The following is a 26,940-nucleotide window of genomic DNA, read 5'->3' on the forward strand; positions in this document are numbered from 1 at the left end:
CCCCCCCGCTCTCCTCGGCCCCGGTGATAACCGGCTTAGCCGCAGCAGGCAGGGAGGGAAACTCCACGGGGTCCCCTATGTCCGGCGCCGTGAGTACCTCCACAGCCTCACCCCCTGCACTGTTCCCCGCACAGACGGCAGCATTGCCGGACGTCCTCCTCTCCCCACCTTGCCTATGCCCCGGACCCACTGCAGAGCCCGTGCTTTTAGGTTTGGTGGGGTTTACACAGGAGGTGGTAGGTGTAACATCAGACATTGGTACATATTTGTAACTCACCACCTCCTGTGTCATCTTTTTTTTCCTCCTCCTCTTTTTGGTCTCCTCCGCTGGCTCGTCCTCCCCAAAGGAGAATCTGGTCAGGTCCACAGGAGACTCCAGCTCTCTGATCTCCCTCAACAGACCGCACTCCTCCTCGTCCTCCGCTGACACTCCAGCATGGGTTGTCGGAGTCCTCTGCCGTGCCGGGAGGCCGCTTCCTTGCTGGCTCTGCGACTCTTTCTCCCGGCTTGTTCCAGCACGAGAGACTCCAGCCACGACTTCATCGTCCTCCTCCTCCTCGCTTAGGACGCCGGCTGGCAGTTCTCCCGAGGTATTTAACCCCTTCATTTCAGAGAACCGCCGCTGGTTCTTAAACCTCTCCAGGAAGGGACCTGCGCTTTTCTCAATCCCCTCCCGGAGGAGCACTAACCGGACCACCTCATCTCTGAGGGCTTTAAACCTCTGGGAGGTCGCGGGTCTTTCCTTGTTAGAGGCACGGGTGTTCAGGATCCGTGCCTCCCGCAGCTGCTCCTTCAGCCCGGTCAGTGCTTTGCCGGCGTCCTCGTACTCTCTCAACATGGCGACCACTCTGGAGGAAAAGGAGCTCGTGGACTCGCTGGAGGTCATCTCGCCCCATGATGTTGCTGGGCTCTTCTTCCTGGGGCCTGGGGTGCCCCTGTCTCCCTCTCTGGGCGGACGATGAGCCGTCTCGGGGTTGGAGTAGGTGGGTACGGTCTTTCTCATCCGACCAGATCTCCTCACGCCCTCCTGGGCCGGTTGCTGCTGCTCTCTGTCCCCCGCCGGCACAGACCGGGGAACAGAAGCCTGGGAAGCCATGCCTGGCTCCCAGGAAGCCTGCCTCTCCCTGGGGAGAAGAGAGGCAGACTCTGGGCCTCCTCCTGGAAGTCCTGGAGCTCACAAGACAGGTGCTGCTCTCAGCAGGGTGTGACTGATTGTAGTCTCCTGTCCTACAGTCTCCTCCCCCAGTAATGGCTGATAACGGGGAGTAATAGATTGTAGTCTCCTGTCCTACAGTCTCCTCCCCCAGTAATGGCTGATAACGGGGAGTAATAGATTGTAGTCTCCTGTCCTACAGTCTCCTCCCCCAGTAATGGCTGATAACGGGGAGTAATAGATTGTAGTCTCCTGTCCTACAGTCTCCTCCCCCAGTAATGGCTGATAACGGGGAGTAATAGATTGTAGTCACCTGTCCTACAGTCTCCTCCCCCAGTAATGGCTGATAACGGGGAGTAATAGATTGTAGTCTCCTGTCCTACAGTCTCCTCCCCAGTAATGGCTGATAAGTAGTTCTATGAGTCTGGTCACCCTGGCATCTTCCGGTTGCTGTCCGCTGACCACATGTCCTCAGACGTAAACATTTGCTGCATTGTTTACAATTTACAAACATTCGCTGGTACATTTCTGCTCTCTGACACATTGTAGCAGTTCCTGAGACTTCATGGAGGGTTTTGGTCTGACCATGGATCTTCCTCACAGAACATTTTAGTAGAAAGTTGCCATGTGAATTGTGACATCAATGAGAACAAACCCAGAAGTGATTTCCAAACCCACCTCCACCCTCCCCCACATCTAAGCTGTGTCATTGGTTGGACTCTCAGGAAATTACTTCCTGTTCCTCCAGCAAACATCACTATCCTGCCTGAAGAAGAACAAGTTTTATCCTTGCTTCCTCCGTTTCGCACAGGACTTCCTTCTGCTCTCGGTCATGGCTTTTGCAATCCTTCGAGACGAGATGAACTGCTCCATCTGCCTGAACATCTATACGGACCCTGTCACCCTGAGGTGTGGACACAACTTCTGCCAGGTGTGTATCGATCATGTGATGCAATCACAGGAGGGGGTCGGAGTTTACAACTGTCCTGAATGCAGAGAAGAGTTCCCAGAACGTCCTGACCCGGTCAGGAACATAACGCTCCGCAACATTGCAGAGTGATGTGTCTCGTCCATGCCCAAAGAGAAGGTTGAGGAGATCTTCTGCACATATTGTGTGCACTCCCCGATAGCTGCTGTAAAGTCCTGTCTCCATTGTGAAGCTTCCCTTTGTGAGGAGCATCTGATGGTCCACAACAGGTCCCCAGAACATGTCTTATCTGAGCCCAGCAATTCCCTACAGAGCAGAAAATGCTCCGTGCACAAGAAGATCCTGGAGTACTACTGCACCCAGGACACATCCTGCATCTGTGTCACCTGCTGCCTGGCCGGAGAACACAAAGGTCATAAGGTGGAGCAGTTGATTGAAGCCTCAAACAAGAAAAAGGAGACCCTCAAACTTATCCTCACAAAGATGTTGGCAAAGAGAGCAGAGATCGAGCTCAAAGTCCATAATCTGCAGGAACGCAGGAGAGAAGTACATGGAAGGGCAACTGTAGTGATGGAGACAGTCTGTACTCTGCTCAGAGACCTCAGGAGACAGAAGACCTGGAGGACAAGGTCCTGAATGTCATCTCCCAGAACGAAGAGCAAGTTTCAATCACGGTCTCCGAACTGATCCAACAATTGGAGTCAAAGAAGGACGAGCTGTCCTTTAAGATGTCTCACATCGAGAAGGTCTGTACCACGACCGATCCACTACTTGTCTTACAAGAACAGGAATCCAGACGAAAAGACCTTTGTGATACTGAGAAGACAGATAACGAGCAACAACAAGCGTACGATGAAAAGGTCCGAAATATTGGTGGCCTGGATGAGGAGCTGCTGTGGGTGACAATACGCACAGGCATAGCCAGCATTGTGTCTAGCGTGAAGCTCGGTATGGATGAGAAGGTTTCGGACATGGTGCTTGATGTGAATACTGCCCAAGTTCATTTAAAAATATCAGATGATACTAAAAGTATTTCGTGGAACCAAAACCAATTCCATCGGCCACCACTACCGGAGAGATTTCAGACCTACCCCCAGGTGCTGAGCACTAAGACATTCTCTACAAGACACTATTGCTTGGAGTGGGAGGTAGACAGTTCAGAGTGCTGGAGTGTGGGAATGTGTTACCCCAGTATGGACAGGATGGGAGAAGGGTCGTGTCTTGGATTTAATCCCAAATCCTGGTGTTTACAGAAGAACAGGCAGCAATGCTCAGTGATACATAATGGCCAAAAGGTCTATTTACCCCAGGTCCCTAATTCAAAGCGATTTATGATGTATCTGGAGTACGAGGCCGGGCGCCTGTCCATCTGTGACCTGGGTGACCCCATCAGACACCTGTACACCTTCACCGCCAAATTCTCCGAGCCTCTGCATGCTGCTTGTTATGTGTGGGGCAATTATTCCACAATAACATTCAAATAAGTTCTGAGATTTAGTGTCGCTAAAATAAAAACGAGAAGTAAAGTCCAATCCTGAGACTCATTGTACTGTGTACTTTACTACTACAGATTTACTATACATTAGTTATCCTGTACAGATCCTGAGTAGTATACCCAGAGCTGCACTCACTATTCTGCTGGTGCAGTCACTGTACATACATTACATTACTGATCCTGAGTCACATCCTGTATTATACCCCAGAGCTGCACTCACTATTCTGCTGCTGCAGTCACTGTGTACATACATTACATTACTGATCCTGAGTTACATCCTGTATTATATCCCAGAGCTGCACTCACTATTCTGCTGGTGCAGTCACTGTGTACATACATTACATTACTAATCCTGAGTTACATCCTGTATTATACTCCAGAGCTGGTCTCACTATTCTGCTGGTGCAGTCACTGTGTACATACATCACATTACTGATCCTGAGCTACATCCTGTATTATACTCCAGAGCTGCACTCACTATTCTGCTGGTGCAGTTACTGTGTACATAATCACATTACTGATCCTGAGTTACATCCTGTATTATACTCCAGAGCTGCACTCACTATTCTGCTGGTGCAGTCACTGTACATACATTACATTACTGATCCTGAGTCACATCCTGTATTATACCCCAGAGCTGCACTCACTATTCTGCTGGTGCAGTCACTGTGTACATACATTACATTACATTACTGATCCTGAGTTACATCCTGTATTATATCCCAGAGCTGCACTCACTATTCTGCTGGTGCAGTCACTGTGTACATACATTACATTACTGATCCTGAGTTACATCCTGTATTATACTCCAGAGCTGCACTCACTATTCTGCTGGTGCAGTCACTGTGTACATACATCACATTACTGATCCTGAGTTACCTCCTGTATTATGTTCAAGAGCTGCACTCACTATTCTGCTGGTGCAGTCACTGTGTACAATACATACATTACATTACTGATCCTGAATTACATCCTGTATTATACCCCAGAGCTGCACTCACTATTCTGCTGGTGCAGTCACTGTGTACATACATTATATTACTGATACTGTTACATCCTGTATTATACCGCAGAGCTGCACTCACTATTCTGCTGGTGCAGTCACTGTGTACATACATTACATTACTGATCCTGAGTTACATCCTGATTTATACTCCAGAGCTGCACTCGCTATTCTGCTGGTGCAGTCACTGTGTACATATATTACATTACTAATTCTGAGTTACATCCTGTATTATACTCCAGAGCTGCACTCACTATTCTGCTGGTGCAGTCACTGTGTACATACATCACATTACTGATCCTGAGTTACATCCTGTATTATACTCCAGTGCTGCACTCACTATTCTGCTGGTGCAGTCACTCTGTACATATATTACATTACTGATCCTGAGCTACATCCTGTATTATACTCCAGAGCTGCACTCACTATTCTGCTGGTGTAGTCACTGTGTACATACATTACTGATCCTGAGTTACATCCTGTATTATACCCCAGAGCTGCACTCACTATTCTGCTGGTGCAGTCACTGTGTACTGTTGTGAGTTCAATCTCCCCTTCACCTTTGATGTCTAATGAACTCCCTCTGTTGGTGAAGAGAGGTAGTGAAATTGATTGGGATGGGAAGAACCTGTCATCTGAACAGGCGGAGTGTGATTGGACATCTGGAATTTCTGAGTGGATATAAGGCAGCCGACGCCCTGCAGGGCTGCTGGTGATCCTTTCTGCTCTGAGCTCTTGCATCCAGCTTAGTTCCTGTCTAATAAAAGCTAAGTTTTTGCCCTGCTATTATTCCATGAGATTTTGTCTGGTTTCCTTAGTGTTTGTATTCATCCAGTCCTGGTTGGGACTGGCTGAATTCCATTTTTGTCTCTGATCAGTTGATCTCTTTGCTCTGTTTTCAGAATATACCTGAGTGCTGATATAGTGATTTTGAAGTCTAGCGACTTCAGGGCCTTTTTCCCTATCAGACGGTTGGGACATTTTTGGTAGGGTTTTTTGTGGATTGCAGCCAGCATCTTTTCTGTCCTATCCTTTCTAGTTAGTTGGACCCCATTGTTTGCTCAGCCTGTCTTTCTGTCTGTGTTTGTGTTTTCATCTGTTTTTCACCGACAATACATGTTGGGGGCTGTCTATTGCTTTGGGGTCTGCTCTGGGGCAGTTTAGATTTCCCCCTTCCATCTTTAGGCTTATGTAGTTCTCCGGCTGTGACGAGGGGTCTAGGGCACCGTAGGAACCTCCCACGGCTACTGTTAGTTGTGGTGTATAGGATCAGGGGTCTGCAATTCGATAGCTACCAACCTCTCCGGTTTTCTGGACTTAGCTTGTATTTTTGTGTTCCCCTCCTCCTGTGACTCTTTCATAAAAGAATCACCAGCCATACCGCAGATTCTAGGGTGCTCAATAGCAGGAAAGAATTGTGTAAAAAAAAAAAAAAAAAAGTGTCAGAATTTTTTATTTTTTTTGGTGTATATTTTTTCCTCTACTTCTCTGAGGTCGTAGGGGGAATTTTTTCTCAATGGAGATTAAGCAATTGTCTGATCGTGTGGAGCAGCTCGCTGCTGAAGTGCGGGGAATTTCCGCCTATCTTGCTCATTCACATGCTGCTGAACCAAAGATCCCTACTCCTGATGTGTTTTTTGGGGATCGGTCTAAATTTCTGAATTTTAAGAATAATTGTAAATTATTTTTTGCCTTGAAGCCTAACTCATCGGGGAGCTCCGCGCAGCAGGTTAAAATTGTCATCTCTTTGCTGCGCGGCGATCCCCAAGATTGGGCGTTTTCTTTGGAACCTGATGATCCTATTCTGACTGATGTGAACGCATTTTTTTCAGGCATTGGGGTTGTTGTATGATGAACCTAATGCTATTGATCAGGCTGAAAAGGCCCTGTTGGCATTTAGCCAGGGTCAGGATTCTGCAGAGTTGTACTGTCAAAAATTCGAAAAGTGGGCGGTCCTTACTACCTGGAATGATGGTGCCTTGGCAGCTCTCTTTCGGAAGGGTTTGTCAGAAACCGTAAAAGATACTATGGTGGGATTTCCTGCTCCCTCTGGTCTTGACGATTCTATGTCATTAGCCATTCAGGTTGATCGGCATTTGCGTGAACGCAAAACTGCACGAGAGGTGTTGCCACCTGTTGAAGAAATGTCTGAACCTATGCAATGTGATAGAGTTTTGTCTAGGGCGCAACTTCAGGAGTTCAGAAGGCGTAATAAGCTGTGTTTTTTTTGTGGAGATGCCTCGCATATTATTTCTGTCTGTCCTAAACGAGAGAAACGTTTTTCACACACGTTTTCTGTGGGTGGTGTTCAACCTAAGTTTCTTCTGGCAATTACTCTGATCTGCTCCCTGTCCACATTTTCCGCTAAGGCTTTTGTGGATTCGAGAGCAGCTCTGAACCTGATGGACTTGGATTTTGCTAAATGTTGTGGGTTTCCTATGACACCTCTGCGGACGCCTATCCCTTTGAGGGGTATTGATGCGACTCCTTTGGCAAAGAATAAACCTCAGTTTTGGACCCAGGTGGTAATGCGGGTCGCCCCAGACCATCAAGAAAATTGCAGATTTTTGGTGCTGCATAATTTGCATGATACCATTGTTCTGGGGTTTCCCTGGTTGCAAATCCATAATCCAGTTTTGGATTGGAAATCTTTGTCTGTGGTGAGTTGGGGTTGTCGGTGTGCCCTTAGTGACGCTCCTGTTTTCTCCACCTCTCCCCAGTCGCATGATGTTCCTGACTATTTGGCTGATTTTTATGATGTATTTAGTGAGAATGAGTCTGCGTCTTTGCCGCCTCATAGGAGTTATGACTGTGCTATTGAGCTGAACCCGGGGTGCAAATTTCCCAAGGGTCGGCTTTTCAATTTATCTGTACCCGAGCACGAGGCTATGCTATCCTATATTAAGGAGTCATTGGAGAAGGGTCATATTAGACCATCCTCTTCACCCTTAGGTGCTGGGCTTTTATTGTGGCCAAGAAAGATGGTTCATTAAGGCCTTGTATTGACTATCGTTCCCTCAACAAAATTACTGTTAAATATCAGTATCCGTTACCCCTGATTTCTGACCTATTCTCCAGAGTTAAAGGTGCTTGCTGGTTTACCAAGCTTGACCTCAGGGGGGCATATAATCTTATTCGCATTAAGCATGGGGATGAATCTAAGACGGCGTTTAATACTCCGGAGGGACATTTTGAGTACCTGGTGATGCCTTTTGGGCTCACTAATGCCCCTTCTGTCTTCCAGTGCTTCATGAACGATATATTCCGAGACTTTGTGGATAAATTTTTGATCATCTATCTGGATGATATTTTGATCTTTTCCAAGGATTGGGAATCTCATGTGGAACATGTTCGGACTGTGTTCCGGATTTTGAGGGAGAATTCCCTGTATGTCAAGGGATCGAAATGCCTTTTTGGTGTACAGAGGATTTCATTTTTAGGATTTATTTTGTCTCCGTCAACTATTGAAATGGACCCGGCCAAGGTACAGGCCATTTATGATTGGGTTCAGCCCACTTCTTTGAAGGCCCTCCAGAAGTTTTTGGGTTTTGCTAATTTTTATCGTAAATTTATAGCTAATTTTTCTTGTATTGCCAAACCATTGACTGATTTGACTAAGAAGGGTGCTGATGTGCTGAATTGGTCTCCGAAGGCTGTTTCTTCTTTTCAGGAGCTGAAGCGAAGGTTCACTTCTGCTCCGGTTTTGCGGCAACCTGATGTCTCACTCCCGTTTCATGTAGAGGTGGACGCTTCTGAAATTGGTGCAGGAGCTGTTTTGTCCCAAAAAGATCCTGTAACATCTATAATGAATCCCTGTGCTTTCTTTTCCCGAAAGTTCTCCCCATCCGAACGTAACTATGATGTGGGGAATCGGGAACTGTTAGCCATGAAATGGGCATTTGAAGAGTGTAGACATTGGTTGGAGGGAGCTAAACATCAAGTCGTGGTCCTTACTGACCACAAGAATTTGATTTACCTGGAGTCGGCCAAACGCTTGAATCCTAGACAGGCTAGGTGGGCCTTGTTTTTCACACGTTTTGATTTTGTGGTCTCTTTTCTTCCGGGCACTAAGAATGTCAAGGCAGACGCCCTCTCTAGGAGTTTCTTTGCTGATTCTCCTATTTTGACAAAGCCTGCTACCATCTTAGGTGAGGGGGTAGTTCTTTCTGCCATCTCGCCCGATTTCAGATGTGTTCTGGAAGAGTTTCAGGAGGACAAACCTGAGCATTGTCCCATTGAAAAATTGTATGTTCCTGACCAGTGGAGGAAGAGAGTGATGTCTGAGGTTCATTGCTCCGCATTGGCTGGTCATCCAGGTATTTTTGGTACTAGAGATTTGGTGAGTCGGTCTTTTTGGTGGCCCGCCTTGTCTCGTGATGTCAAGAATTTTGTGCAGTCCTGTGGGACTTGCTCCCGGTCTAAACCTTGTTCTCGCTCTAGCGGGTTGTTGATGCCTTTGCCGGTGCCCAGGAGGCCATGGACTCAGATTTCAATGGATTTTATCTCTGATATGCCTGTCTCTCAGAGAATGACTGTTATTTGGGTGATTTGTGATAGATTCTCTAAGCTGGTCCATCTTGTACCACTCCCTAAGTTGCCATCTTCCTCAGAGTTGGTGCCCTTGTTTTTGCAACAGGTGGTTCGCTTGCACGGGATTCCTGAGAACATTGTATCTGACAGAGGAGTTCAGTTTGTTTCTAGATTTTGGAGGACTTTCAGTTCCAAGCTGGGAATTCAGTTGTTCTTCTCCTCTGCATTTCACCCTCAGACCAATGGGCAGACGGAGAGAACAAACCAGACTTTGGAGTCGTATTTGAGATGTTTTAATTCTGCTGATCAGGATGATTGGGTTTCATTTTTGCCCTTGGCCGAATTTGCTTTAAATAATAGAGCTAGTTCTGCCACTTTGATGTCACCTTTTTTTTGTAACTTTGGGTTTCATCCTCGATTCTCTTCAGAGCAGGTGGAGTCTTCTGCCTGCCCAGGTGTTGACACTGTGGTGGAGAGAATGCACCAGATTTGGGACCAAGTGGTGGATAAGTTGTCTCTCTCCCAGGAAAAGGCCCAGCGGTTTTACAACCGGCATAGGACCATTGGTCCCCGGTTTAAGGTGGGTAATATGGTTTGGTTGTCATCAAAGAATATCTCTATGAAGGTGGCTTCTCCAAAGTTTAAACCTAGATTTATTGGACCTTACAAGATTTTGGAGATTCTTAATCCGGTCTCTTTTCGATTGGCTCTTCCTGTTACATTCAAGATCCATAACGTGTTTCATAAGTCTCTGTTAAAGAGGTTTGTTGAGCCAGTAGTTCCTGTGGTGGCACCTCCTGACCCTGTATTGGTTGAAGGTAATGTGGAATATGAGGTTGAGAAGATACTGGATTCTCGTCTGGCTAGACGGAGACTCCAGTATTTGGTTAAATGGAAGGGTTATGGCCAGGAGGATAATTCTTGGGTCCCTGCAACCGATATTCATGCCGAAAGGTTGGTTCGTGCTTTTCATCGGGCCCATCCTGATCGCCCTGGTGGCGTGGATGAGGGTTCGGTGACCCCTCCTCAAGGGGGAGGTACTGTTGTGAGTTCAATATCCCCTTCACCTTTGATGTCTAATGAACTCCCTCTGTTGGTGAAGAGAGGTAGTGAAATTGATTGGGATGGGAAGAACCTGTCATCTGAACAGGCGGAGTGTGATTGGACATCTGGAATTTCTGAGTGGATATAAGGCAGCCGACGCCCTGCAGGGCTGCTGGTGATCCTTTCTGCTCTGAGCTCTTGCATCCAGCTTAGTTCCTGTCTAATAAAAGCTAAGTTTTTGCCCTACTATTATTCCATGAGATTTTGTCTGGTTTCCTTAGTGTTTGTATTCAGCCAGTCCTGGTTGGGACTGGCTGAATTCCATTTTTGTCTCTGGTCAGTTGATCTCTTTGCTCTGTTTTCAGAATATACCTGAGTGCTGATATAGTGATTTTGAAGTCTAGCGACTTCAGGGCCTTTTTCCCTATCAGACGGTTGGGACATTTTTGGTAGTGTTTGTTTACGGATTGCAGCCAGCATCTTTTCTGTCCTATCCTATCTAGTTAGTTGGGCCCCATCATTTGCTCAGCCTGTCTTTCTGTCTGTGTTTGTGTTTTCATCTGTTTTTCACCGACAATACATGTTGGGGGCTGTCTATTGCTTTGGGGTCTGCTCTGGGGCATTTTAGATTCCCCCCTTCCTTCTTTAGGCTTATGTAGTTCTCCGGCTGTGACGAGGGGTCTAGGGCACCATAGGAACCCCCCACGGCTACTGTTAGTTGTGGTGTATAGGATCAGGGGGTCTGCAATCCGATAGCTACCAACCTCTCCGGTTTTCTGGACTTAGCTTGTATTTTTGTTTTCTCCTCCTCCGGTGACTCACTCACTATACCCCAGCGCTGCACTCACTATTCTGCTGCTGCAGTCACTGTGTACATACATTACTGATCCTGAGTTACATCCTGTATTATACTCCAGAGCTGCACTCACTATTCTGCTGGTGCAGTCACTGTGTACATACATTACATTACTGATCCCGAGTTACATCCTGTATTATAACCCAGAGCTGCACTCAATATTCTGCTGGTGCAGTCACTGTGTACATACATTACATTACTGATCCTGAGATACATCCTGTATTATACTCCAGAGCTGCACTCACTATTCTGCTGGTGCAGTCACTGTGTACATACATTACATTATCGATCCTGAGCTACATCCTGTATTATACTCCAGAGCTGCACTCACTATTCTGCTGGTGCAGTCACTGTGTACATACATTACTTTACTGATCCTGAGTTACATCCTGTATTATACTCCAGAGCTGCACTCACTATTGTGCTGTGCAGTCACTGTGTACATACATTACATTACTGATCCTGAGTTACATCCTCTATTATACCCCAGAGCTGCACTCACTATTCTGCTGGTGCAGTCACTGTGTACATACATTACATAACTGATCCTGAGTTACCTCCTGGATTATACCCCAGAGCTGCACTCATTATTCTGCTGGTGCAGTCACTGTGTACATACATTACTGATCCTGAGTTACATCCTGTATTATACTCCAGAGCTGCCCTCACTATTCTGCTGGAGCAGTCACTGTGTACATACATTACATTAGTGATCCCGAGTTACATCCTGTATTATACCCCAGAGCTGCACTCACTATTCTGCTGGTGCAGTCACTGTGTACATACAGTACTTTACATTACTGATCCTGAGTTACATCCTGTATTATACCCCAGAGCTGCACTCACTATTCTGCTGGTGCAGTCACTGTGTACATACATTACATTACTGATCCTGAGTTACATCCTGTATTATACCCCAGAGCTGCACTCATTATTCTGCTGGTGCAGTCACTGTGTACATACATTACATTACTGATCCTGAGTTACATCCTGTATTATACTCCAGAGCTGCACTCACTATTCTGCTGGTGCAGTCACTGTGTACATTCATTACATTACTGATCCTGAGTTACATCCTGTATTATACTCCAGAGCAGCACTCACTATTCTGCTGGTGCAGTCACTGTGTACATACATTACTGATCCTGAGTTACATCCTGTATTATACCCCAGAGCTGCACTCACTATTCTGCTGGTGCAGTCTCTGTGTACATACATTACAATACTGATCCTGAGTTACATCCTGTGTTATACCCCAGAGCTGCAATCAGTATTCTGCAGGTGCAGTCACTGTGTACATACATTACATTACTGATCCTGAGTTACATCCTGTAATATACTCCAGAGCTGCACTCACTATTCTGCTGGTGCAGTCCCTGTGTACATACATTACATTACTGATCCTGAGTTACCTCCTGTATTATACTCCAGAACTGCACTCACTATTCTGCTGGTGCAGTCCCTGTGTACATACATTACATTACTGATCCTGAGTTACATCCTGTATTATACTCCAGAGCTGCACTCACTATTCTGCTGGTGCAGTCACTGTGTACATACATTACATTACTGATCCCGAGTTACATCCTGTATTATATCCCAGAACTGCACTCACTATTCTGCTGGTGCAGTCACTGTGTACATACATTACATTACTGATCCTGAGTTACATCCTGTATTATACTCCAGAGCTGCACTCACTATTCTGCTGGTGCAGTCACTGTGTACATACATCACATTACTGATCCTGAGTTACCTCCCGTATTATACCCTAGAGCTGCACTCACTATTCTGCTGGTGCAGTCACTGTGTACATACATTAAATTACTGATCCTGAGTTACATCCTGTATTATACTCCAGAGCTGCACTCACTATTCTGCTGGTGCAGTCACTGTGTGCATACATTACATTACTGATCCCGAGTTACATCCTGTATTATACTCCAGAGCTGCATTCACTATTCTGCTGGTGCAGTCACTGTGTACATACATCACATTACTGATCCTGAGTTACCTCCTGTATTATACCCCAGAGCTGCACTCACTATTCTGCTGGTGCAGTCCCTGTGTACATACATTACATTACTGATCCTGAGTTACATCCTGTATTATACTCCAGAGCTGCACTCACTATTCTGCTGGTGCAGTCCCTGTGTACATACATTACATTACTGATCCTGAGTTACATCCTGTATTATACTCCAGAGCTGCACTCACTATTCTGCTGGTGCAGTCACTGTGTACATACATTACATTACTGATCCCGAGTTACATCCTGTATTATATCCCAGAACTGCACTCACTATTCTGCTGGTGCAGTCACTGTGTACATACATTACATTACTGATCCTGAGTTACCTCCTGTATTATACCCCAGAGCTGCACTCACTATTCTGCTGGTGCAGTCCCTGTGTACATACATTACATTACTGATCCTGAGTTATATCCTGTATTATACCCCAGAGCTGCACTCACTATTCTGCTGGTGCAGTCGCTGTGTACATACATTACATTACTGATCCTGAGTTACATCCTGTATTATACCTCAGAGCTGCACTCACTATTCTGCTGGTGCAGTCACTGTGTACATACATTATATTACTGATCCTGAGTTACATCCTGTATCTCTTTTTTTATTATAAAAGTACAAAACTTACAAACAAAAATTACAGACGAACCATAAAATATAACCCCAAAAGTCCAATGTCCAGCAGATTTATACAAACAAAATGATCCTCCATTTTATTAATACCCCCCAGCAAGGGAAGAGACCTCAACCTATATCTTTTTCCCTTTCTATGTACCTTTTTTCCCCTCATACATTCACCCCTAGAAAAACCAAAATCCGGCCAACTGCCCTAAAGAAAGCAAATAGGCCACCTGGCCAAAAAAACTTAATTATGTATTCTTATACATATTTTTTTTATTTTATATTTTTATTTTTTATTTATTCATTTTTTTCCTCCTAAACTAAGCCACCACCATTCCCCCAAAGGTCCCACGAGAGTTTGTGACCTATCACACATTTCAGGTCCCACGATAGTTTGTGGCCTATCACACCAGGTCCCAGGAGAGTTTGTGGCCTTTCTCACACATCAAGGTCCATAAAAGTTTATGGCCTTTTTTTAAATCTTCTTAGCATCCCACAGGACGTCCATTCTGGAAAACCCCACCCCCCAAAGAAACCCCCCACCCAACCTAAACTAAATCCCCCCTACACGCCTTACAGTACACAATACAACAGATATATACAGCCTTATCATAACATATTAATAACAATATATATCAATAATATCCACTACACACCTTAACCATGAACAAAGAACAGGCCCAAATTCAATGCTTGCAAGCCCTATACCCGGGGATACCAATTACAAAACAAAAATCTATAAGTGAGGGTTACAGCCCACCACCAGGAACTGGAGACCGTAGAGGCTCTCACCCTAATCTACCGCACATCACCCTGACCCTCCCTAACAACACAAAAGAGAAAAACCTGTCCCTATAGCCCTCCCAATCTCTGCCTACCTGCCCCTACCTGTCCCTCACTGACCCTCACTACCAACCTAATACTAACTACCTGTCCCTAAAGACTGTCCCTATCTGTCTCTCCCTGTCCCTACACATCTATCTGACCCTACAAAATAAAGATAAAAAGATAAAAAAGACTAACTCAACTCTATCACAGGCACACAGAGCCTAACTCTCCCTAGGGCACTTTAAAAGAGAAACCCCTCCATAGAAGAGAGGCCCTTCCTGCACCCAGCCTCCTAAACTCCAGCGAGTGCACTTTTGCCAGGTCACCCAGGATGTTCCTAATCACCTCTTCCCTGGGGACGACTTTCCGCTGAGTAGACACTAGACACCGTGCATTCCATGTGTAGAACCTAGTTACTAAATTAACTAAGAAAACAGTGCCCCGATCTCTGCCACCAAGGGACCTGAATGCCCCATAGACCCACTCCGCATAGGAAAGGTCTGCCAGCCTGGGCCAGCCAGTGGAAGCACCCACCCTGTTGTAGACCTCTGTATTAAAGGGACACCGAAGGAGGAAGTGCTCCATGCTTTCAAGCATACCGCCACACTCCTCGTGGGGACAATCCTGGTCATCAGAGCTCCTGCACTTCAGGTTGTCCCTCACATACAGCTTCCCATGGAAGCAGCCCCAAGCCAAGTCTCAAAACTTCAAGAGGATCCGCTTAGAGTTCAATAACCCAAGCCCCACCTCCAGATCCCGGCTTGGGCAATCCCTGAGTGCCAGGGGCTTCTGAAAGTGGGTCAACAGGACCCTGTTGTCAAGAAAACTTCTCGACATGATCCTGATCTCCCACACTCCCAGACCCCACCGACGGACCACCTTCAGAACCGGGGTAAGTTGGGTAGCATAAGCTGGAAGATGCCCATGAGGTGTTCGAAGGGCCTTCACCTGCCCTCCTGTCTCTCATTCCTGGAAGAAAGGCCGAAACCACCCCCGACAGGAGAATACCCACTGAAGAGCCCTCTCTAACCAGAGGCTGGCGATGTTTGCCTTAAGAAAGGTGTTTACTAGAAACACCACTGGGTTGACCATACTCAACCCTCCTAGTCTCCTCGTGCGGTACGTGACCTCCCTCTTGACTAGGTTCAGCCTATTTCCCCATAATAATTGGAAAAACAGGCTGTAGACCCGGTGTCCAAAGAGGCTCTGGCAAGATGCAGGCGCTGCCCAGATATATTAGCAAATTAAGCAAATAACCCTTGGCAAGACTAACCCTTTCCCTTAGGGTCAAAGACCAACCCTTCCACTGATCCACCTTCTGGGTGGCAATCTTAAGTCTGCCCTCCCAGTTTTGCTGGGGATAGTCCCCCGGCCAAAACTGATGCCTAATATTTTTGCTGTGGCCTGAGGCCCTGGAAGGGTGTCCGGGAGATCAAAACTTTGATCTCCCCCTCCCAGCCAGAGACTCTCACACTTGTCCCGGTTGATCATGGACCCGGTTGCCACCGAGTAGCGTTCAACCTCAGGACATCATCCAATCTGTCTCCTCTCTCGAGGATACAAAAAGGGAAACATTGTCAGCGTACGCCACTACCCTCAAGTTGGCCTCTGGCTCCGCCTGGTCCATCCCGACTCCCATCAACGGTCTGCGCTCCACCCTTTTTAAAAGGGGGTCGATCGTGAACACATATAACAGTGGGCTCAGAGGACAGCCCTGGCGGACACCAGTCCTCACCTCAAAAGGGTGTCCGACCCAACCGTTCACGAGCGGAAAAGTCTCTGCCCCATTGTATAAAACTCTCAACCAATCAACAAACCTCCCAGGCAGACCATACCTCAGAAGGACGGACCAGAGGTAATCATGGTTAACCTGGTCAAAGGCCTTCGCCTGGTCTAAGGACAGCAAGTACCCCTTCCAGTGACCTGCCCTGCCCTGCTGCACTGCCTCTCAGACACCGAGCACAGCACTAAATGTGCTGCGGCCTGGAACAGAGCATTGCTGGGCCCCCGAAAGGAGTTGGGGCACAAACTTCACCAACCGATTAAAAAGCACCTTTGCCAGAACCTTTCGGTCTGCATTGAGAAGCACTATGGGACGCCAATTCTCAATACGGGACGAGTTTTTACCCTTTGACAGGATAATCAGGGCTGACTTCCTCATTGAACTGGGCAGAATGTCCGAGAAGAGGCACTCATTAAACACCTCAGTCAAGAGGGGGACCAAAGAGTCCCTAAAAGTCTTATAGAACTCGGATGTTAAGCCATCCGGACCGGGCGACTTTTTGAGCCGGAGCCCATCAATCGCCCGTCTCACTCCCTCTTCCCTGATTGCTTCTGCCAAAACATGAAGAGAGGGGTCATCCCCCAGCTCAGGGATGGTTTCAGCCAGGAAAGCCGACATCTCATCCCGATCAGGATCCCTCCTCCCCAAGAGGTGCGAGTAGAAGGATCTGACCACCTCCAGGATCCCTGATTTGGATCTGTTCAGGGACCCCGTACTGTCGATCAGTCCTGTCACCATCTTACAATTCACTGACAACCTGCAGTTTCTGTAAAGGTCGGGCGAGCGGTACCTCCCGAAATCCCTCTCAAAAACCAAGGATGTGTGCCTATGATACTGGCACCCCTTGAGCAAGGTCTTCACCCTGGAGATTTCCTCTCGGTCCCCTCCAGTCGAGATGAGCTGCTCGAGTTTCCTCCCCAGCTGCCGATACAGGCGGTACCTGTTCAGGCCCCTGAGGCTCGAGAACTGACGGAAGAACCTTGCGACCCTTCTTTTGAAGATCTCCCACCACTCAGACTTACTGCTACAAAGACCCAAGAGAGGTACCTAGCTCTGAAGAAATTCCTCAAAGGACTGTCTTACTTCCGCTTCTTCCAGAAGGGACGAATTCAGCTTCCATAGGCCTCTCCCCATGCGGGGAGTCTCTGTAACATTCAAAGTAAAGAAAATTAAACAGTGATCGGAGAACTCCACCTCAACAGCGGACACTGCAGAAGACACGGCTTCCTCCTTTAAAAAAAAAACTATCTATCCTAGACCTACTGCTTCCCCTATAAAAGGTGAAACCCCGTGACCTGGGGTGTGCCGGATGTGGACATCCACCAGGTGAGCTTCGCTTACTATGCTATTCAAGGCCACGCTATCATAAGTCAGCCGGTCTCCGGGGCCTCCCCTATCATGGAGTCTGGGAGTCTGGTTATACGAGGGGCACCTGAAAACTTCAAGACCCACCCATGAAATCTTTTTTGCATGGTCTTGTTTTGCAATGCAATATTTTGTTTAGTTAGTTGAATGGTCTCATGAGCAATCTGGATTTATTTTGTTTTTTTTTGTTTCGTTACAGCATTTTAAAGTTGGGTCACAAGGCTGAAATACGGAAATGAAGAAGTTGGCAAAGTTCACACATCGGCTGCTGCAATTCACTCCTGTGGTTTCCAACTGCTTCAACTGCCAAACTCATCCCTATTTTTCTTAGGGACGTCCGTGACTTCCCCATAGCGGGAAAGCCACGCCATGATGTCGACCCCAGAGAGTGACTCGTTACTTGTCAGAACACTATTTTGGCGAGACACCGCCTGTACGGCAAAGTCTCGCCTGCCGGGCTCCCCCTTTGCCAGTTCAAAATTCGACCAGAAAAGCTCTAAGCCCTCTGGCCGAACAAAACTGACATCGAAGAAAGTGGTGCCAAACGGATGAATCAGGGCAAAGATGTCCGTCGCCCTGAAGTCCATCTTCAGAAGGAGCTCCACAACCCTCGCCTTGGTGGGCACACTTCACTGCCCCTCCACAGAAGACGGACCACATTCACCTGGCCACCCCCCTGCCCGGCTGTCGGGAGGGACAAAACCGTTTCCCCCTCCCTTTTATCTTGGAAGGCAGCCAGGCCGTACCTATCCAGCCAAAAGGCCAAGTCCACCTCTCTACCCTCTACTTCGATCGTCTGTTCTCCCTTTTTGAGGGCCTCTAGGAAACGGCGCCGCAAGACGTTATCCCCGAGGTCCAGAGGCGAGGAAACCCCCCGACTAGACCCTGAGGCCCCAGTCACCACCCCCGAATAACTCGGAGGACCGGTAGCCGGGGGGGGGGGCAGATGGACCAGCCCCCTCCCCCCTCCTCTCACTAAAATCAGACACTGCACTCACACTTGCCACCTTAGACACACTGCCACTCGCATCCTCAACCACAGACACTTCCATACCCACACCCTCCTCATCCACTCCATTAGTCACCCCACTCACCCCACTCTCACTCACATGCACACTGGGGTCACTATCATTTTGCCTCACTTTTTGGGTATTTTCAGGGTTTGCTGTTTCTCCACTGCTACCGCCACCTACTGGTGGCATCTTCCCTGCTGGGGGGTTCTGCATACACAGTGCTGTTGCCCCCTTAAGAATTGTGCTGCCATAGGGTTTTAGCAGCGCTGCACCCACAGCTTGCACAGAGCTTCCTTCATCACTGGCAGGGAGGAAGCCAGGAGCAGTCCCGCCTCCAGCTCCATCCTGCGTAGTTGCCAACGCCCCTACCTTAGGTAAGCCCCTAGACTCAGGGGACCCCGCCAAGCAAGTGCCCTTGCTGCTGTCTGCTGCAGTCTCTGCACCTTTGCTGACCAAAACCATTTTTTTTCCTTTGGTTGGGAAGCCATGCCCCCAGCCTTCAGCTGCACAGCATAGCCACCCAAAGCCGCACCCACATGGGCAGCGGGTGCCGAGGAGGCCACGCCCACCAAGACCGGCCCCACCGGGACCCCCGCAGCCGACCTGGAGCCAGGTCCACCTCCAGGGGTCCCCCCGGCAGTACCAGCACAGCGCCCCCCACCATCACACCCTGGGCCACAAACAGCCTGGCCACAGCAACTCCGGCGGCCGGCCCCAGGCTAGGCCACTCCGCCTCAGCATCCACCAGCGGCGGGGCCCCCTGTTCCGACTTCACCGCAGACCCCGCCAGGGGAACCGACCCCACCATTTTCTTTTTCTGAGCTGGCTCTGCCAGAGCCGCAGGCCCCTTCACTTTACTAGGTGCCTGGGTCCCCAGAAGCATTCCAGCTTTAACATATCCATTAATGGGGGACCCAGACACCCCAGCGCTCACCGCCGGAGATGCGGTCCCGGCTGTCACTCTCTTGCCCACTGGGCCGCCCTCAGCAACATGCTCCATATCAGACACATCACTGCCCCCTCCGTTACCACAAACAGAGGCAGCGCCCTGCGTGTCATGGCCTGTAATCTCCCCGCTCCCTTGCTGCGGACCCACAACAGAGCCCGAGCCGGAGTGGGTAGCGGTTGCCGCACAGTGGGACCCCAGAGAGGGGGACATACACAAATTTCTGCACAACAGATGATTTCTTCTTTACCTTCTTCTTAGCCTTTCTCTTTGTCCCCCTCCTGGTTGCCTTGTCTTCGCAGATCTCATCCCCGAACCTCAGCTGGTTAAAACGGATCGGGGACTCGGCCTGCCGGATCTGCTGCATGACGACGCAGCCCGCCTCACTGCTACTACCACCATCCTCATCCTCCCCCTCGCTCCCGCTGCCCTCTGAAGGGCCAGAATCTGACGGGAGAGCCACTTGCTCGGGGGCTAACCCACTATGCGACTCCTGGAGATTTCTTATCAGGCCACCAGGCGGTGGGCATGGCACAACCTCCTCCTCGCATTCCTCTTCCTCATCTTCCTCCACCGCCTGGCCGGAGCTCCGTGGCGCCTCCGGAGCCCCACCGGTCATGGCTCTGAACCGGTCGTCATTCTCCAGCTTTTCGCGGATGGGCCCGCTGCCGGCCAGGATCTCACATCTCCGGCTTTCCAGGTCTTGTATGGATTTTTTTATCTTTCTGACTATGGCGGATAGCTCGGTCTTCTTATTGCCGGAGGCCCTGACCGACCTCTCCTTAGCTACACTCAACTCCCCCCAGAGGGAGCTTAGCTTCCTTGAGGCGTCCTCATACTCGCAGAGGTGCGCATGGATACGGGAACCATAGCCCACGGCGGATTCTTTCACCACCTTGGTGCCCCAATTAAGGGGAACCGCTGCAGCACCCCTGCTTGTACTCAGCCTACCTACCCTGCTCGCGGAAGGAAAAAACAATCAGCCATAGTGGGGAAAAAAAATTATTACAAAAACCCACTTTGAAAAGGTCTTTTTAGATTTCAACAGTGCACATTACAAGAAGTGGAAGGTTAATATACCCCACAGCCAATTTTTTAGTATAAGAAAGAATTGTCCTAGAGAATCTGATTATGTAGCTCAGTCTAAAATTCTAAAAATAAAATTTAAGGAAAAAAGAGACCCAAAAAATGTCATAAATGGTAAAAACACAGGAGGAATGTTTAAAAGGAAAAAATAGGAAGGGAGATAATTTGACTATTGGTAAAGAAAAAGTGATGATCGCTGGAAATTGAATTTTGTGACAACATTCAATAGGGGAAATAAAGTCATAAGGACTGTGCTTTCAAAATATTGGTATATCTTGAAGTGTGACCAGGTTTTGGGAAAACATCTCCCTGATAAACCAGAGATTACATATAGAAGGGGGAAAACTTTGAAAAATTTGATGGCCCCCAGTAAATTAAAAAAACAGTTGGATTCAAAAGGAAAGAACATAAAAAAAAGTACGGACCAAATTTTATGTGGTGTTTCTCAAGGAACCAGAGTTTTTAAATGCACCTCTAAAAAATGTTGTACCTGTGGGATCGCGGGGCTAAAACTATCAAATGTAATAGTACTGGTGAGGTCTTTGAGATTTCATTTCACAAAGACTCACCTGTAGCAGTGATTTTGTTGTATATGTCATCACATGTAGTTGCGGTTTGCAATATGTGGGACGCACTGTGCAGACACTGCGGTCCCGCATTAAGGCTGAGTTCACACGTGGCGTTTTTTTTGCGTTTCTGCGGCTGTTTTAACCGTGCAATTTTGCCAAGAAAACATGAAAAATAAGCATCCCATGCATTCCTATGGGATTCCGCAATGCTGTGCTAATGCTGCGGTTTTTACCACGGCGGAATCGCTTTGCGGTAAAAAACGCAGCATGCTCATTAATTTTGCGGAATCGCAGCGATCCCGCACCCATAGGAATGCATTGTTCTGCTTACTTTCCGCATGTGGCTGTGCACACCATGCGAAAAGTAAGCAGAACAATTACGGATGGTACCCACGGTCTGGAGGAGAGGAGAGACTGTCCTCCGGGCTTTGGGTACCATATCCCTGTAAAAAATAGAATTTAAAATAAAAAATATTGTTATTCTCACCTTCCAACGTCCTGCGCAGCCTTCCCGCCTCTCTCCACGCTTCTGGTCCCAGTAAGCCTTTGCGAGTGATGACGTCCGTTCTCGCGGGATCGCGAAGTCTTGCAGTCATTCGCGCGACGTTGTCGCGATCCCGCGAGAACAGGCGTCATCGTGGTAATTGTCGCAAAGGATTACTGGGACCGGGAGCGTGGAGAGAGGCAGGAAGGCTGCGCGGGACGTCGGAAGGTGAGAATAACAATATTTTTTTTTAATTAGAATGTAAAAAATAATATCTTTTACTATTGATGCCGCATAGGCGGCCTCAATCTGGTTTGGTCACAGTGTTGCAGTATTTATCCCCTGTATATGGTATGATTTGGTACTATGTGAAGGTAATATATGAAACCTACAAGAAAACTCCCACGGACAACAAGTCATTATAAAACACAAACTTTTATTGGAACAATTAACAATCATAAAAACAAAAAAGGAGAGGCCATACAGAAAAAAGATCATAAGGTAAATATATCAATAATTGATCCCAGAATAATAAGCATGGACATATATTTACCTAAATACACCCTTTAATTTTATGGAGGGTGGGCACAGTGGCTAGTTACATATTTCAGTCCCCTCACCCTCCAGTACTCAACTCTAACATATATTTTTGTCATGAGTCAGCAAGGGGTTAATATTAATCCACATCTAAAATGACATTTCACTTTAAAAAAGAGTGACAGCCCCATCTAGTGGCCTATAAATGCATAACAGCACATCCCCTTTCCCCCTTCTCTCTGCTCCCTTCATGTGAGTCTTTTAATACAGCTTCGGACTTCTGACTTTCCCTCTGTCCCACTTTTCTTTTTTTCTCTCTCTATATGCTACTGTTTTTCTGCGCTGAATTTTTAAAAACCGGTTCACGTGGGTTCAAAATGCAAAATGACCTTTTGTTTGTCTTTCCAGAGCAAAAAGTTTCCTGATCTACTAAATTAAATTGTCGCGCACAACATAAACGTTTCTAATGAAAAATAAATCAGTCCAGAAGGAGGTAAACCGGAGCATAAGTTTTGCCACTTCTTAAAAGAGTTTTAACTATTAAATCGGCCGTAAACTTCTGGATTACAAAAAAAAATAAATAAACAAATTAAAGAAACAGCAGAAAAACTAGACATAAAATAGCAGAAAAACTAGAAAAAAACAGTGGTAAAAACTAGACAAAATACAGCAGAAAATCTAGAGAGAACAAAAAAGGAGAAAAACCTAGACAAATTCAAGCAATAAAACCAGTGAAAAAAGGAGAGAAACTAGACAAAAAATAGCAGAAATATAGATAAAAAACAGCAGAAAAACTAGAGAAAAACTAGACAAAAGCAGCAGACAAAAATAGACAAGCAGAAAGACTAGAGAAAACAACGGAGAAAAACCTAGACAAAAAAACAGCAGAAAAAAATAAAGAAAAAACAGCAGTAAAGCTAGTCAAAAAAGAACAGAACAACTAAACAGCAGAAAACTAGACAAAGAGGTGCAAAAAAAATAATGCATGAGTTTCTCCATCTGATCCAGCCAGGTATGTGATGTGCGCTCCAGGTGGAACGTCACCCCTTTCGAACTGTAATGCCGAGCTTTTTTTTTAAAATTCGTTTAGCAATGCCAAGCTTTACAATTCCTCTAAAATAAATAAGTGTGAACCCCGACAAGGAGGTCGATCTGGAAAAGTACAAACGTGGTCATGGACCTTTTTTAACGATATTGTAATATAAATGCAGCAATTGTATCCCAAGAAAGGGATTAAATAAGCGAAATGGATGGCGGCATCTCATTTAATTTATTATTGTGTGTTTTTGTTGCTTTATGTAATCTTTATTACTATATTTCCTTTTTTTTATTTTGTATATTCACATATCGTGTCCCTTTTTGCATTTTGCTCTGTTTGCGGCTGTTCACCCTCGTTTCTTTCCTTTTCTGGCACAAATAATGTAATGCCATCCACAACCTGTCTCCTCCATACATCTGTGACATGGTCTCTAGGTACCTACCCGCACGCAACCTTCGATCATCTCAAGATCTCCTTCTCTACTCCCCCCTTATCTCTTCTTCCCACAACCGCATACAAGACTTCTCCCGTGCTTCCCCCATACTCTGGAACTCCCTGCCGCAACACATCAGATTCTCACCATCAGCGGAAACCTTCAAGAAGAACCTGAAGACCCACCTGTTACGTCAAGCCTACAGCCTGCAATAATCCTCGGTCTACTGAACCACCGCACGACCTGCTCTACCCTCTCCTACTGTATCCTCACCCATCCCTGTAGACTGTGAGCCCTCGCGGGCAGGGTCCCCTCTCCTTATGTACTTGTGTGTCCCTTGTCTTACACTTGTTTATTATTCTTGTATATATTACACTTGTCTATATTTTCCCTTTTCACATGTAAAGCGCCATGGAATAAATGGCGCTATATAAATGCATAATAATAATAATAATGCTAATTTTCCAGTTAACAGAAAGCAGAGTTCCTAATCACACTTGTTTTATAGCCACAGGACTTAAGTCTGGACAACCAGTTAAGATTAAGAACTCAGGAGTTGATGTTTGAAATATGTAACGCTTTTCATCAAAGTTGTCCCATATGTGTAGCATATTCATGAGAAGGTTCAGGGTGTAAAGTGCGTGGACACTTCAGCCCTCCTCCTTCCATCTCCTCACTTCCTCCAACTCTGTGATGCACTAGGGTGGAGGCTTCATTGAAGGTCCTCCTCATTTGGGTGGTCTTTCCTCCTAGGACAGAAGAGCCACCCACTCCTGTGACTATGCTGATGATGAGGTAGGGTCAGGCTTTCCGGTGAGGCGTGAAAACCGGTGGAAGGAAGTCCCAGACTAAAGACATGGTGAACTGCCAGTCCGGTTTCATAATTGTTCCCAGGTTTTAAGTATTGAGAGTTTTTGCTCTGAGAGACACTACTGGGATGTTGAGACCAGCAAACACGGAGAATGGAGGCTGGGGGTCTCTTACTCTACAATCGAGAGAAGTGGAGATCGCTCATATTTGGGATATAACGACCAGTCCTGGTGCTTGTGCAGATCCAATAATAATAAGTACTCGGTGGTGTATGACAACAGGGAGACCATGTTAGGTTGCAACATTTCCCATCATAAATTCCGCATCTATCTGGATTATTATGGCGGTCAGGTGTCCTTCTACGAGTTGTGCTCCCCCATTAGACACCTCTACACCTTCACTACCGAGTTCACTGATGCTCTCCATGTTGCTTTCTACTTATGTGGAGTTAACACCTTTGTAAGAATCAGCTATTAGGCTACAATAATCATCAGGAATCTGCTCCATGAGTAGGTACACTGTGGACTTTACATGCTCTGCAGGTCCAAACCCTGACTCTAACCCTAACCCTTACCTCTAACCATAACCCTTCCTCTAACTCTAACCCTAACCTGTATTGCCAGCAGGTAGAGGAAGCTTCCTGAGAAGACACCAAAAATCTGCTCCATAAGCAGGTACAATGTCGACTATACTTTTTATTATTATTTATATAGCACCGTTGATTCCATGGTGCTGTACATGAGAAGGGGTGACATACAGATTACAGATATCACTTACAGTAAACTATCAATGACAGACTGGTACAGAGGGGAGAGGACCCTGCCCTTTCAGGCTTACATTCTACAGGATGGTGGGGAAGGAGACAGTAGGTTGGAGGGCTACAGCAGTTCCGGTGTTGGTAGGTGATATCTCTGGTAGTGGTGAGGAGGTGGCGGGGTCATTGCGGGCTGTAGGTTTTCCTGAAGAGGTGGGTTTTCAGGTTCCGCCTGAAGGATCCGAATGTGGTTGATAGTCGGACGTGTTGGGGCAAAGAATTCCAAAGGATGGGGACTATTCGGGAGAAGTCTTGGAGGTGGTTGGGTGTGGAGCGAATAAGTGTGGAGGAGAGAAGGAGGTCTTGGGAGGACCGGAGATTACGTGAGGGAAGGTATCGGGAGATTAGCTCAGAGACATATGGGGGAGACAGGTTATAGGTGGCCTTGTAGGTCAGTGTTAGTAACATGAACTGGATACGCTGAGGGAATGGGAGCCAGTGAAGAGATTTGCAGAGGGGAGAAGCGGAGGAGTAGCGAGGAGAGACAAAGTTCAAACCCTGACTCTAGCCCTAACCCTACCGCTAATTTTATCCCTACCTCCAACCCTAACCTGTAATGCCACCTGGTAAATAAAGGAAGCTTCCTGAGAAGTCAACAGATATCTGCTCCATGAGTAGGTCCAACGTGGACTTTCCATGCACTAACCCTACCTCTAATCGTAACCCTTCCTCTAACCCTAACCTTAACCTGTATTGCGACCAGGTAGAGGAAGCTTCTTGAGAAGTGACTACAAATCTGATCTCTTATGCTGGTTTCACACTTGCGTTTTTTTGCGCAAAAAAAACATGCGTTTTTTTCCTATTCTTTACATGGGTGCGCATACACATGCGTTTGTACGCATTTGTATGCGCATGCGTTTTTTTGTAGTGTGCGCTCGGGCGCACAAAATGCACTCTGTTGCATTTTTTGAGCATCTGACTTGCACCCAAAAAAACGCATGCGCAGTCAATGCGTTTTTTTTTCACCCAACCACCCATTATAGTCTATGGGTGCGCTGATGTGCGCATATTAATGCGCACGTCAGCGCAAAAAAAGCAAGCATTTTTAAAAAAAAACGCGCGAAAAACCACAAAAAAAGCACGAAAACGCATGATGCATTTTTTATGTGCGTTTGCACTGCGCACGGTGCGCAGCGCAGAAAAAAGCAAGTGTGAGAGTAGCCTAATTAGTAGTAGTTAACATGCACTATAGGCCCAAACCCTAACTCTAACCTTACCTATAATCTGTAATGCCACCTGGTAAATAAAGGAAGCTTCCTGAGAAGCCACCAGAAATCTCCATGAGTAGGTACAGTGTGGACTTTCCATGCACTGCAGGCCCAAACCCTCATTCTTACTATAACCCTATTGCCAAACCCTACAGTTAACCCTAACCTCTAGTGCCACCTGGTAGACTAAGCTTCTACAGAAGTCATCGGAAATCTGCTTTATGAGTAGGTACAGCATGAACTTTCATGTACTGCAGGTCCGAACCCTAACTCTAGTCCTAACCCTACCTCTAACCCTAGCTCTAGGCCTAACCCTACCTCTAACCCTAACTCTAGTCCTAACCCTTCCTCTAACCCTAACTCTAG

At 47.0% G+C, this 26,940-nt stretch overlaps 1 pseudogene; it reads left to right on the forward strand.

Moving 5' to 3' along the window:
• The first annotated feature begins 1,930 nt into the window (after nt 1-1,930).
• On the forward strand, nt 1,931-25,489 carry LOC141094000 (E3 ubiquitin/ISG15 ligase TRIM25-like; annotated as a pseudogene).
• Nucleotides 25,490-26,940: the final 1,451 nt, after the last annotated feature.

The sequence above is a fragment of the Dendrobates tinctorius genome, unplaced genomic scaffold (genome assembly GCF_039654945.1).
Source record: "Dendrobates tinctorius isolate UK_male_01 unplaced genomic scaffold, ASM3965494v1 ptg000063l, whole genome shotgun sequence".
Classification (NCBI taxonomy): domain Eukaryota; kingdom Metazoa; phylum Chordata; class Amphibia; order Anura; family Dendrobatidae; genus Dendrobates; species Dendrobates tinctorius.